The sequence below is a fragment of the Nesoenas mayeri genome (genome assembly GCF_963082525.1).
Source record: "Nesoenas mayeri genome assembly, chromosome: 2".
NCBI lineage: Eukaryota > Metazoa > Chordata > Aves > Columbiformes > Columbidae > Nesoenas > Nesoenas mayeri.
Window position 1 is genome coordinate 152,507,336 of NC_137543.1, and position 12,240 is coordinate 152,519,575.

The 12,240-nt window shown below is 43.7% G+C and overlaps 1 protein-coding gene across 1 annotated transcript in view; it reads left to right on the top strand.

Annotated features, from left to right (window-relative positions):
- Positions 1–12,240, top strand: part of ADARB2 (adenosine deaminase RNA specific B2 (inactive)) — a gene marked incomplete at its 3' end in the record, with an annotated part of 311,631 nt that overhangs the window by 275,694 nt on the left and 23,697 nt on the right. The window lies entirely within an intron of this gene.

The window sequence follows — 12,240 nt, forward strand, 5'->3', positions numbered from 1 at the left end:
AAACCCTGGTAGTAAATAAATGCCTTGGGAAGGATCCTTATGATCTAAGAGACACTTGGAGGAACAGCCATGGGCTAGACCAGAGGATCAGGTCTCCAGCTGGAGATACATGGATTTTTCTCAAGGTTTAGGCAGTACATATGGGTTGAAGGGCTGCATGTACACTAAACCTGAGCTATCTAGGCTGCTGCAGCTGAAGTCTGAGGCATAGTGATATGGTATAATACGATACGATATGATACAATACAATACAACATATCTGTAGTGTTGGTTGAAGGTCAAAGTCTCTCCAAATACCACATGCCTCTGCAGCGCATAATGTCAGGACCCTTCAGGAAGGGATCCTTCCCAGACCACCCTGCCTATGTCAGATCAATCACATGGTCACTGCATGGCAGATGGACTAGATGGAGCCCACAAGGCCAGCCTGGGAGTCCCTGGGCCCATACCTACGACATTTAAGCAGAAACATGGTTTTCCAGGGGTTTATCCTCTAGAGAGAGGAGATCCTCCAAGTGGGGAAAAAGAAGTAGGTCTTGAAACAGTATGGATGAACCAGTGTGGACCTGCAGAGCTTGTTGTTCATGAAGAGACATCCCGCCTCCAACACATGACCTAGTACTCTCATCTCCTCACCCCTCAAACATGCCTATCCCTGTCATTACCCCACTATGATAGGGGCATGTCCTTGTTGTGTGTCCACTGCACCAGTTTTGCCCCTGCCAAGCCCCAGGGAATGCCCCCAAAAGGGGACAGGGGACTCGAGAGGTCTGTGTCCTGTTATCACACGTATCTGTCACTCCATGATCCAATGCACAATGCACAAGGTGCACTCTTATCTCTGCCCCTGGGTACTGCTTCTCATACGTGCATTTTACAGTGCTGTAATACCCATAGTGCTGGATGCTAAATGTACAAATAATGAGAAATAGTCCTTGCCTTGACTACCTTGAATGTGAAGCAGGCAGGACAGAAGAATGGATAGACAAGGAAGCATAGACACAAGAATGTAAAATTAATCATCCAAGGTCACACAACGACCTAACTTCCTCACGGGCAAATCCATCCAACGTTAGTTTCACTCCTGGTTCTTATTTGTACAAGTTATTTATTAACGATTAGGTATTATTCTCCCCAGACTGGAATCTTTTTGTCATGTGTGAAAAAGCAGCTTGCTGGGGCGAGAAAGGAGAATGCACCTATTCAGGAAGGAAATATACTTCCTTGCCTGGCATGATTTCTACATTTTGTCAGCAGGGTTTATAAAATGAAGAAAAGCAAATAAATGTTTAAAAGGCAAACATCAAATGGACAATTCTTGATGAGGTAACAAAATGAGGAGACATAACATCACCTGAAAAACAAAATTTAAAATGTGCATATCAACATCGAAAATGAATAGTGATTTTTTGCCTCCGACGTTATGTGTTTATTGAGAGATATCTAAAAAGGCTTCATACTTGGTTAAAGTCCCTCACGTTTTCTAGAGGGCAGGCTTCCTGGGGCAGCCTCCCCTTGACATCAGGAGTGGAAGAACCAAAATTTATAATCATTTTTGAAACATAATCCATTCTTGAAAACAACCGAAGGCTGTCCAGGATGGATGCTGCTCTTTCATGCATAAGGAAGCGGGTGCTCTGGGCAGCTGATGGCCAGTGCTGCCTATTGCTGTGCAGCTGAACCCAGCCCTGGAGGTGAACCTCATGGCTCATGGATTGCTTCAGACAGCACATAAATCTGCCAGCTAATGAGGGAATGCTTCTTCAGATAATGGTACCTACGGGAAGGTGTGTTGAAAAATACATAATCATGCAACACCTGACAGCCATGCGGTTAACTTGTAGGTGGTCACAAATATACTTTTCATGTCAGTTATGACATCAGCTGATGTCCCAATGCACAAACTGAGGCAGAAAGGACTCTGTGGCGTACCCAAGGTTACACCATGATTCAGTAGCAGGACTTGAGGGGGCACTACATCTGGTTCATATTTCACTCTTTTAAGCAGATCCCTCTACCTTTGTCCTGTGCTCTAAAAATAATTTAGCACTGTATAAAAAGCTATGCGGCCAAAAGCTTTCCTTCAGTGAGATAAGCATTTCCTTTTAGCTCATGTTATCCCAGAGACATCTGGGAAGATAAGTATTTTATAATGTTTATCATTCAGATCTTCTTTTCTTTAACTAAAGAAATAACCTTTCTTTCATCCAGTAATGACAAGAAACTTCAGATGAATGCTGCTTCATTTCTTAAACAACAAAGACGCCTCTCCTAGAGCTAGCGCAAGCCATCAAACACTACTGATTATTCTCTAAAGATGCATTAACATTTAAAAACGGTGTCTCACCATGTGGTTTCTGGTTTTGCAAAGGAATATGATAAGCCTTTATCAATACAGGGAGTGAGTAAAATCCACTTCTCAAATCTCCTTCCAAAAATTTCATATTATCCACCATGTCTTCCCAGCACCCTCAGGGAGGCCTCACATTTCCTTCTTATGAGCTTTGTTCTGGAAGCGAAGGAGATAAGCTAACATGTGCTTGCAACCCAGTTTACGTTTTACTAGATAGTGCAGGTGTCACGGTCCATTAGGTGATGGACTCGTGACGGTTCGTTTACCTTGATCTCGAAGCGCAAAATTAAGGCAACCAAAATGCCAAGGGGTTACAATTCAATCAAACAGTGTTACTTTATTATCTTGCCCATAAAGTGGCATGCAATAGAGAAAGTAGAGAAAAAGGGAAATAAAAAGGGGGAAAGAGGGTTGGTTACCATCACGGGTCCAAAGGCATCCCTGTGGTCCCAGGTCCCAAACAGCATCCTCCATTGTGATCCGTGATCCTTTGGTGGGGAGATCTCAACGATGTCCAGCAGGGAGTCATCTTTTATGCTTCTTCACCCCCACGTCACTCCCATGGGTTGAGGCCAATCTCCACCTTTGTTTCGCAATCCAGGCTTAACTGCACAGGCTCAAAGAATCTCCGCTTCACCTGCCAGAACCCGTCTGCCCCTGCGTGGCCTCACATTCAGGGGTCTCTTTCTGGTCCATTGGGTGACCTCAAGACCCTTGGCAAGCTTCTGCACGTACTCTTCTTCGTTGGCCTTAGTAACAGGGAGGAGGTGGGGGGCAAGTTTGGCTGAAGCAGCAGGTGAAAATCCATCTTCTGGAGAGCAGCTATTGTCCCCAGGTCAGAGAGACCTGTGCAACACAATTCTTCTCTTCAGATCTCTCTCCAGGTCATTGTCCATCTGTTCTTGATGGCGATGTTGAGGCAGATACTGTTCTTTGAACCAACTCCTACAGCAGGGCACCAAGTTAGCGGCACGTGTAAAAGCCTGACCTTACCATGGTTCATGTGAACATCTGTGGTGCAGAAGAGAGGTCCAGTGAGCCTGCACTCATGTCAGGTTTGTGCAAGAAAGCAAGGGATTAGGGACAAAAAGATAACATCTCCTTTTGATTTGCAACAATGCCCATCTTCGATCAGAGGTGAGCTGATTTGTTTGTTGATATGTGCTTAGGCATCTCCAAAAGAGAGGTAAAATCCAGCTGGACCAGGGCTGCTCTCTGCATGGGATGGTTTCTAGCTCTTTTTTGGTGTCTATAGGTCACAAAGCTGGAAGAGTTTATGGGGGCATTTCAGAAAAATTGGAGCTTTGGGAGAGGCAGGAACATTCTTAGAGTAGATGAGGAGGCTGAGGAGAGAGGTGCAGGAGCAGGTGAGAGTAGGAGAGGAGACCAGCCAGGGTCAGTGGTGTTGCAGAAACAGAAGGCTGGGAAATGCCAGTGTAGTTTCAGACAGCTGTGCGATTTTCTTTTGGGTTTGTCCTGGCTCATTCTCTCCAGCCAGTCTCCTTCCCAAGACTCGTTTCTCTTCATCATTTTCAAAGGTCACACACAAGGTTGTAGCACAGATATATGGTGAAGGAGCAGCATGTTCCCCGTGTCCTCACCACCCCCTAATTGTTTCTTCACACACTTAGCTTCTGCCCATGCTTCAGTTCAGTGCTGTAGGTCAGAGACCCTGGGATAACATCTCTTTTTCTGATATCTTCTGCCTTCGTGTACATTCGAGCAATGTATGCCTGCATTTAGGACTTCTCCTGAGGGCAGTGTCACAGCACCAAGTCAACATGGGTTTCCTGGAGGTTTCAAGGGGGCTGATGCTTTACTCCACTCTGGTGAGGCCTCACTTGGACCACTGTGTCCAACCTCAGAGTCCTCACCACAGGAAAGACATGGACCTGTTCGAGTGGGAGGCAGAGGAGGACCATGAAAATGACCAGCCTGGAGAAGAGAAGGTTCCAGGGAGACCTTATTGCCGCCTATCAGTACTTAAAAGGGACCTATAAGAAAGATGGGAACAGACTTTTTAGCAAGTCTGTTGCGGTAGGACAAGGGGTGATAGTTTTAAACTAAAAGAGGGTAAAATCAGATTAGATATGAGGAAAAAAGTTTTTACAATGAGGGTGGTGAAACACTGGCCCAGGTTGCCCAGAGAGGTGGTAGATGCCCCATCCCTGGAGACATTCAAGGCCAGGCTGGATGGGGCTCTGAGTAACCTGATCTGGGTGAAGATGTCCCTGCTCATGGAAGGGGGGTTGGACTAAATAGCATGTACAGGTCCCTTCCAACCCAAACTATTCTATGATTCTATGATTCTATGATTCTGTTTTCCATTACAGCACACACACTCCAGTTCAGGAGGTGGAGCTGCAGTCATGGAGGCAGATAGCCCTTTTATATTTTATGCATATTTTACACCTTCTCCTGAATCTAGGGCAAACCACAGAATAATCAAGCCCTTGATTTGCTGAAGTGCCTTCTTAGCTAATTTAGGGCTTCTTGACTCATTGGCTTTTTTTTTTTTTTTAAGAGCCTCTTGAAAAGCAAAATTAATTGCTTTAAAAAATGAGCTAATAAATTCTCCACTTCCACGCTCCTCCTTCCCTGACAGGATTTTACCTCATTGTCCATCTTTCTTCTAGAGATGCACTCTCTCTTTTTTACTACATGGATTGCCAAACAGACAAACAGAATCTGCCCCAGGGCTTGTTTCCATTCTTCTCCCCTGGGCTGCTTTTCTATCTCTTGCTAACATGCTGTATTGCCTTGTGCCATTGACTCCTTGATAGCCCAGCTCCTGTTTTATCCCACGCTCCCTTTAGGTCTGAAACACACCATTGCATTTGCTCCACATGGGGTCTTCCTCCTGCTTCTCTATTAACCTACAGCTGTGCTGAAGCTCTCATGCACACACATTTGACAGAGCTCTCATCTAAACAGGATCCGCTCGCAACCACGTGAGCTGGATCATTGCCTTGGTAGGTGGTGTGATTGGGAGATGTGCTCTGCAGTTTTCAGAGAAGTTGAGGAACTGAAGAGTACCCAGAAAGACAAGTTTGCACTTCCTACTTCAAGTGTACTTTCACTGTGCAAACCTGTGATTTCCCTGCTTGTGACTCCGGATGCTGGATTTCATATACAATTCTCAGATAAAATGGTCTCTGTTAACCCCCAAATCTGAGGCTTCATCAAAGGGTTGCCCTCCTCACACCAGAGGCTCCTCATTCTGTGTTCAGATGGGGCTGACCCAGATTGCATCAGTATGTGAATCCCAGATCAGAGTCCCTGGAAGTCATATCCTCAGCAAAGTGGCTGGAGAGGGACAGATTCAAACAGAAGTCATCTAAGAAGCCTGTACATCTCTTGGAAATGGACACAATTAATCTCCTGTGACTGCAGGAGACGGTCAACCCTAAAGCTCTGCATTCAGAGTCTTGCAGGCAGATATTAGAATGCAAATATGATGAGGATTGCACCTGGGCTAAAATAGCTCTCAAAAGCATCGGGCTTGATGAACACTATTGGATGTGAGAAGGGAAGAAACCTGTACCTTCCTTCTGCCAATCCTATGTTTTACTTAAATGGACAAATTCTGTTCTTGTGAGTAGATGATAAAGAGTGGAAAGCATTGTAAGAACCATCTAAATAACTCAGTGATCTGAAATTAGATATCTATAACTACAAGAAAATGAAGGTCCTAACAAATTGATATACTGCCCCTGTTACAAAAATAGAGAGTAACCAACCATAGGTCCTCCCCTGGGCTTGGCCACTATTATTTGTTTCTGTTGTACAAGTGCTCTCAGGTATCGTATGGCTCTGTCGTGGCTACTGGCCTGCTGCAGCTTGGGAGACCATATTGGAAATTTGTAGCTATTCAGTGCATGAAGCAGCTTCCTGCTAGGCTGTAAAGTTGATTTTATGCTGATGAATGGCCTGTCTGTGGAACTGGGATGAAGGTGCATTATTTTCCTATTTTTCATATGACTGAGCAGAACAATACCTTGGGGGACCTCAGAACAAAATTATCATAGAGAACCATGCCCGGAAGTAACATTAAAAAAAAAAATGCATGCAACACTGTAGGCTGTAATGCTGAACACTGCCTCAGGAGAAATAATCCTAGCACTGGATGAATTATTGTGGTCAGTCCAGATTGCTTTGTCATGTAAAGGATGCTGCAGAAATTGCAGACACAGCATGAGGCTGTTGGATTACTTCAGGGACTAGGGTACTGGTTATTAAAGAAGATGAGGAGAAATTGTCCTTTCACTTAATTAAGACTGAACTGAGATGGATCCAAAAGGTTTGGGTTTGGGGTGTGGGCACAGCACCCTTTGTGAGCCTCCTTTGAGATTAAGTCCTGTTGAAGCGATGGCCCCTTCCTTTGAGATCAAGTCCTGTTGAAGCGATGGCCCCTTCCTGCATGTACCACTGACACAGCCTCAATTTACCCAACTAAATACAGAAGAATACAGAGAAAATGCAAAGACTTTCCACAGTTAACTATAAGCTGCTATATCAAGGAGCTTATGTCTCATCTCAGGACTGTTAGTAGTCAGCAGTTTTGTATGTAATTGCCCTGTTTTCTAACTCAAACCTCCCACACTGCTGAAATACTGTTTCAGAGTGCAGCTGCTTTCACTCAAGGTAACTTGGGAGGGAAAGCACGGTGACAGGACTGTCACCTCTGGTTAGTGCTCTCCATCACTTACACACATCACCCGTGGCTGGGAGCAGAGGTGAAGCGCACTCCTGGCCAGGATGGATAAAGATGATGGCAGAGCCCAGTCCAGCCCAGCCCTCTGTCCCTCTAAGCACTGCAGGTCTGAGCAGTGGTCTGATTTAGCTCAGGGCTTCCCAGCTGTGGAGGGGGTGCTCTGTGTAGCCAGTTCAAAGATTTCTTCCCAACATTCAACATAAGTCCATGCTTGGACTTTGGAGGGGACTTCTTCTGGGAAAGGTGAGCAAAGGGATTTCAGGAGAAGTGTGGCTGAGAGGGATCAGTGGGACCCTGCGACAGGAGGGCCACACTGCTGATGGGAAAATCTGGGGAGAAGAGGGTCTGTGATGTTTAGCTTCAATGGTGCAGTGGGCAAGAGACAGCAACATAAGGCCTGTGAGGGGTGGGGGTCTCTGGGAAGCTTTGAGATGAGTGGAGCCCCTCTCCTTCTTCCAATGCACAGCACTCACATAGGACCTTCAGGTACTGGTTTGAGCCATCTCCAGTGCTGCAAGAAGCTTTTCCTTCCCCAGCATCTCCTGCTCACTCCCTGCTCATCCAGAGCTGCAGAGGAGGGAGAGGATGGAGGGGGGAGGAAAGGTTCATGTTGGGGGACCAGGACAAGTAGAGATGGGGACCGGTCCAAGCCCTTTGCTGTGAACCCTGCAGCCCTTCTGATGCCACCTGAGGGAAAAGCTGCAGAAGCAGTAGCTGTTGCATCTCCAAACTCAGATGGATCCATTGCTCAGACAAAGTAGCAGTGCCAGAGGGTCTGCAAATACGTGGTCCATGTGTTGTGGCTGCTGGAAATCCCATCGCTTTTGGTAATCCAAAGGAGCGGTCTGACACCCAACACAGCCTGCCATGCTAAACCTTTTGCCAATTCCTGGGGTCAGCTCTAGCACCGAAACCTGACAGAGAAACCAGCTGTCTCCAGGCTTAGAAGAGCACTCATGGGTTTGTTGTTGGTATTATCATGCTAGACAGCAGAATGCCCCTCTGAAAGAGGCTCTTGTTTTGCTGCATTGGAAGTGCGAAATTTTCCATGCCAATGAATCAGCCCATGAAAGTGTGCCATTGCTTCATATTTCGTTATTAATGTCCACCAGACTCAGCAGTTAGGTTTTTAGTGACATTTAGATAAAGCTGACTAGTGAATAACCACTTCACTTCATGAGCAACTTCCAGGTCTTGAAGTACGGACTGGCTGGGAAGAAATCAAAACTTGCTAGGCTATTTTTTTAAATAAAATAATTGTGTGAAATTGGTATCACATCCTGTCTTTTTCATGTTTCCTGATCAGCAGCACAGTAAAAAGGACTAGAAAAAAAACCCATTTAATTTCCTTCCATGCCTAGTTCAGGATGAGCTTTTTCATTCAAGCCCGCTTAGGCTCAAAGAAAAACTTGTATCTCATGTATCTCATGTATCTCATGTATCTCATAAGCCCTGGACCAGGACTTCATTGAATTCATTGTCAGCTGAGCTAGAGAGCTCCCTTTCTTCAGTCTCTGTTATAAAACTTTGTCAGAACTGATACATCGTGAGAAAATTCTTCGGCTTTGATAATGCATTGAAAATGTCCCAGTTCCCTTTCCTTGTGATATTTTTGGCTACTTTTGCTTATTTGGGTTTTGTTGTTTCAGGGGGAGTTTTAAAGTAGAAAATAATATTCTTTAGAAGGATGTTGTCACTGCAGTGTGTGTCTATCTGGGAAAAGATAAAGAATATGCTGGAAACTATGAATTGCTCACAGCCAGCATCGGCCACAGCTTTGAAAAGCTTTCCTGTAAAGCAAAATGGGTTTGTTAGAATTCAGGAAAACAGGTTTCCACAGCTATAATCAGATCCTAATTTTAACAGAATGCTTGAATTGCCAAAGGGAATTACACTGTATTTATTGATTCTGCTTTGTTATGGGTTTTGCTGCTTTGTAAAACACTGCATTTGGATGCAATGTTCAGATGTGATAAAAAGGCTACACTAGTCAGCAAAAGGCCACGGCTGAAAAGCTTTCAGAATAGTAGTAGAAAATTTCATCAAGAAAAGCTGTTTGTCCCCAGATTTGTCCAGGACAAGGAACAATGATAACTGAAGTTCTCCAAGGTCCTCTGCAGCAAGGATGAAGAGACCACATGCTCCAGGACATAGATGTCTCAGCTCTGCCTGCAACATCCAATAGCCTGCTAGAGATCTGCACCTAATTACAGTACATATTCTGGGTGGAACAGATCAAAACATAGTTGGAAAAAATCCCTGTGGGTAAAAACTATACCCACTCAGTTCTATTTGGTCTAGTTTACCGTTCCACTGAGTGGGAGTCACAGGTAAGGTTCATGAGCTGAGTTTTGTAAAGCTTGTCAGGCAATTACAGGTCCAGTTAAGATCTCTGTGGGACTTTTGAAAGCCCTTATAGACTTCTGGGGAGTTTCTTGGAGTCTTATGAAGAGAGAAATCTGAAGACAGCTGTATAAGAGCGACAAACTATTTCATCCTAACCATGACTCTGCTGGTACTTCTCTAACTAGCCTGGAGCGACTCACCTTACTCTAGTCATTTCTATTTCCATACCTGTAAAATGGCAATAAAAGATATGCAGCTGTCACAACTTTGAGGAAGGGGAATCCTGCTCAGAGCAGGACATTGAGATGAAAAGCACTATGTATTCCAAGCACTATTGTATCATTATTCAGAATAATTTAGTAATTGCAATCCACAGGTTTTTAAGGACAACAGGGACTTTTTCGTAATGATCTAGATTGAATTTCTCCAGCTAGAAACTGAAGTTGAACTAGGGTATATCTGGTGATACAGCAGGAACCACAGCCTCTCTAGACTCATTCTAGCCACAGTGAGGCTGAATGTCTGTCAATGTTATTGACAGATTGCTGTTGTTTCTGTCTCATGGGGCTCATTTTCTGTTTTCTTATTTTGCTGAGTTCTTTCACAACATTTTTCTTAAATCACTCTTGAAGATCTCAATTTCCAAACAACAACAAAAATCCCAAAGCCACATGAATAACAGCGTGTTTTGTTGATAAAAGAAAGAGGGTTATGATGAATAACACATTCCCTTTATGTTTGTGTAAACTTTTTGATTAAAACGTGGCAGGGAAGAAAATTGTCACCAAATGGGCAATTCCAGTGATGCTGACAATTTTTCATGCAAAGTATATTTAAAAGATAGAGCCTAGCTTTAGGAGAAAAGAGTTTTCATTTTAAAAAAAATTGGAAGAAGATACAATGGTGCATAGCTTAGGACATAGGTGAACAACTAATCCCCGCTGGCCCTCGAGTGATGGGGCATCTCAATCTCTGGATGCTGTCTCCAGCCACTGCCCTGGCCTTGCTTGGCCACTGACTGGGCACTAGCAGCAGCTTCTCACGCTGTAAAAGATGAGCTGGTCATGGCTAATGTGCCCTCGTCTCTGGTGAAGAGTCTCATGAAGGCTCCAGAAGCCACAGCTTTCTCCATTGTGGAGTTCACAGCGCCAGCGCAGCCCTCTGCCAGGTCTCCAGACTTCGCTCTGCGGGGGCAGCTGCACTTCCAAAGCAACGGCATTGTACATCTGATTTTAGATGAGAGGAGCAATTAGTAATTAAATGCAATAATCTTGAAGTGTTTGAGTTACACTTTTCTTGATTGCCACATGCACAGAATCTTAATTCCACTCATAAACCTCGCACTTTTGACTTCAACATACTAATGCATTTCTACTCCAGAGCAGGCTGTGATGTGCAGCCTGGGTTTGTAGGTGGCATCAGGGATGTCCTCCATGCCTGACCCAGTACTGCTCATTCTTCTTTGCCTGTAACAATTATTTATAACTCTTAGAGGAAATGGTCCATGACTTTATTGACAGCAATTTTTTTTAAAGATAATTTTAACTAGTTACTCACATTTTGATCCCAGGTATTCCTCAAAGACAGACATTACAGAAAACTAGTTTATAGGGTACATGTTTTTATCTATATCTCAGATTTATTCTTTTTTGTCCCAAGGGTCTAAAGTCTGCTGAGAGACCAGGGCTTACTTAGAAGGTAGTCCAATGGCAAAAACCATTTCATGTGTTATAGTGCCATTCTTCACTCTAGCAGTTAGTTTCATGAAGGCATTCTAGCACCTCTCCCTAAGATGAGCATGCAACACATTTCCTATTTTTCTACAAAAATCATGAAAAGTCTTTGTAAAAGTGTTATGTCACCTGAACAGATGAAATTTCCCCCCTCAGTTATGATATATGGAGGCATTTTGATGGACCAAAATGAGGAGTTTTCATTAAAACACTCAATTGTAAACTTTGATGGGGTACCATTCTTATACTCTTCTACAGTTACTATCTCTAACTAAACAGTTCAAACCAAAAGAAAACACAATTATGTTATTAGTACATAATTATTATATTAGTATGATTATATATACTTAAAACAGATAAGGACAAGTAATGCAGACATTTCCTTTCTGTTCTTTTGGATTCAAACTTCAAATTTTTCCCATCACTGATTCTTTTGATAAGAGATGGATTAAATGTCACATATTGATGAGTTTTAAATAGGCAAACTGGCTTTGCTTTCACACCTTGCTTGTACATAGCTTGAAACTATTGGCAGATGAAAAAATATGAAAGAAGAAGAAAGATTCAGAAATGTTATTGGAAGAGTAACGGTGAGGAGAAAGAATAATGTGCTGAAGGTAACATCTTTTATCAGGCAATGGGATATCTGGTAGCCGTCCAAAACCAGGATTTCAGCCAGGAAAGATGCAGGGAGAAGGAAAAAGATAAAAGAAGTTCAATTTCAACTGTTAATTTCAGTTTCACAAACTGCAGGTGTCCCAGGTTTTGTAACATTCTCATATAAAGTATATGTTTAGTATTTGTATTTGTATATAAGGCTTAGTGACACTGTCCAAATCCCAGATCTGAACTGAACTCCACCACAATGTGGTAGGTGCTACATGGCTCTGGGAGTGAGCGCATCTGGGGCTGCATTCAGATGCAATAGCCCTTCTGGCCTATATTCAAAAGCCATGTCTCTAAGAGATTCATGTCAACGTACTTTTAACCCATGCAAGCCGAGTACTTGTGGTTCCTCCTGAGAAGGACACATCCCTGTACTCACCACAGAGGCAGCTCCAGAGACACTCAGACAAGACCACAGCTTTTACCTG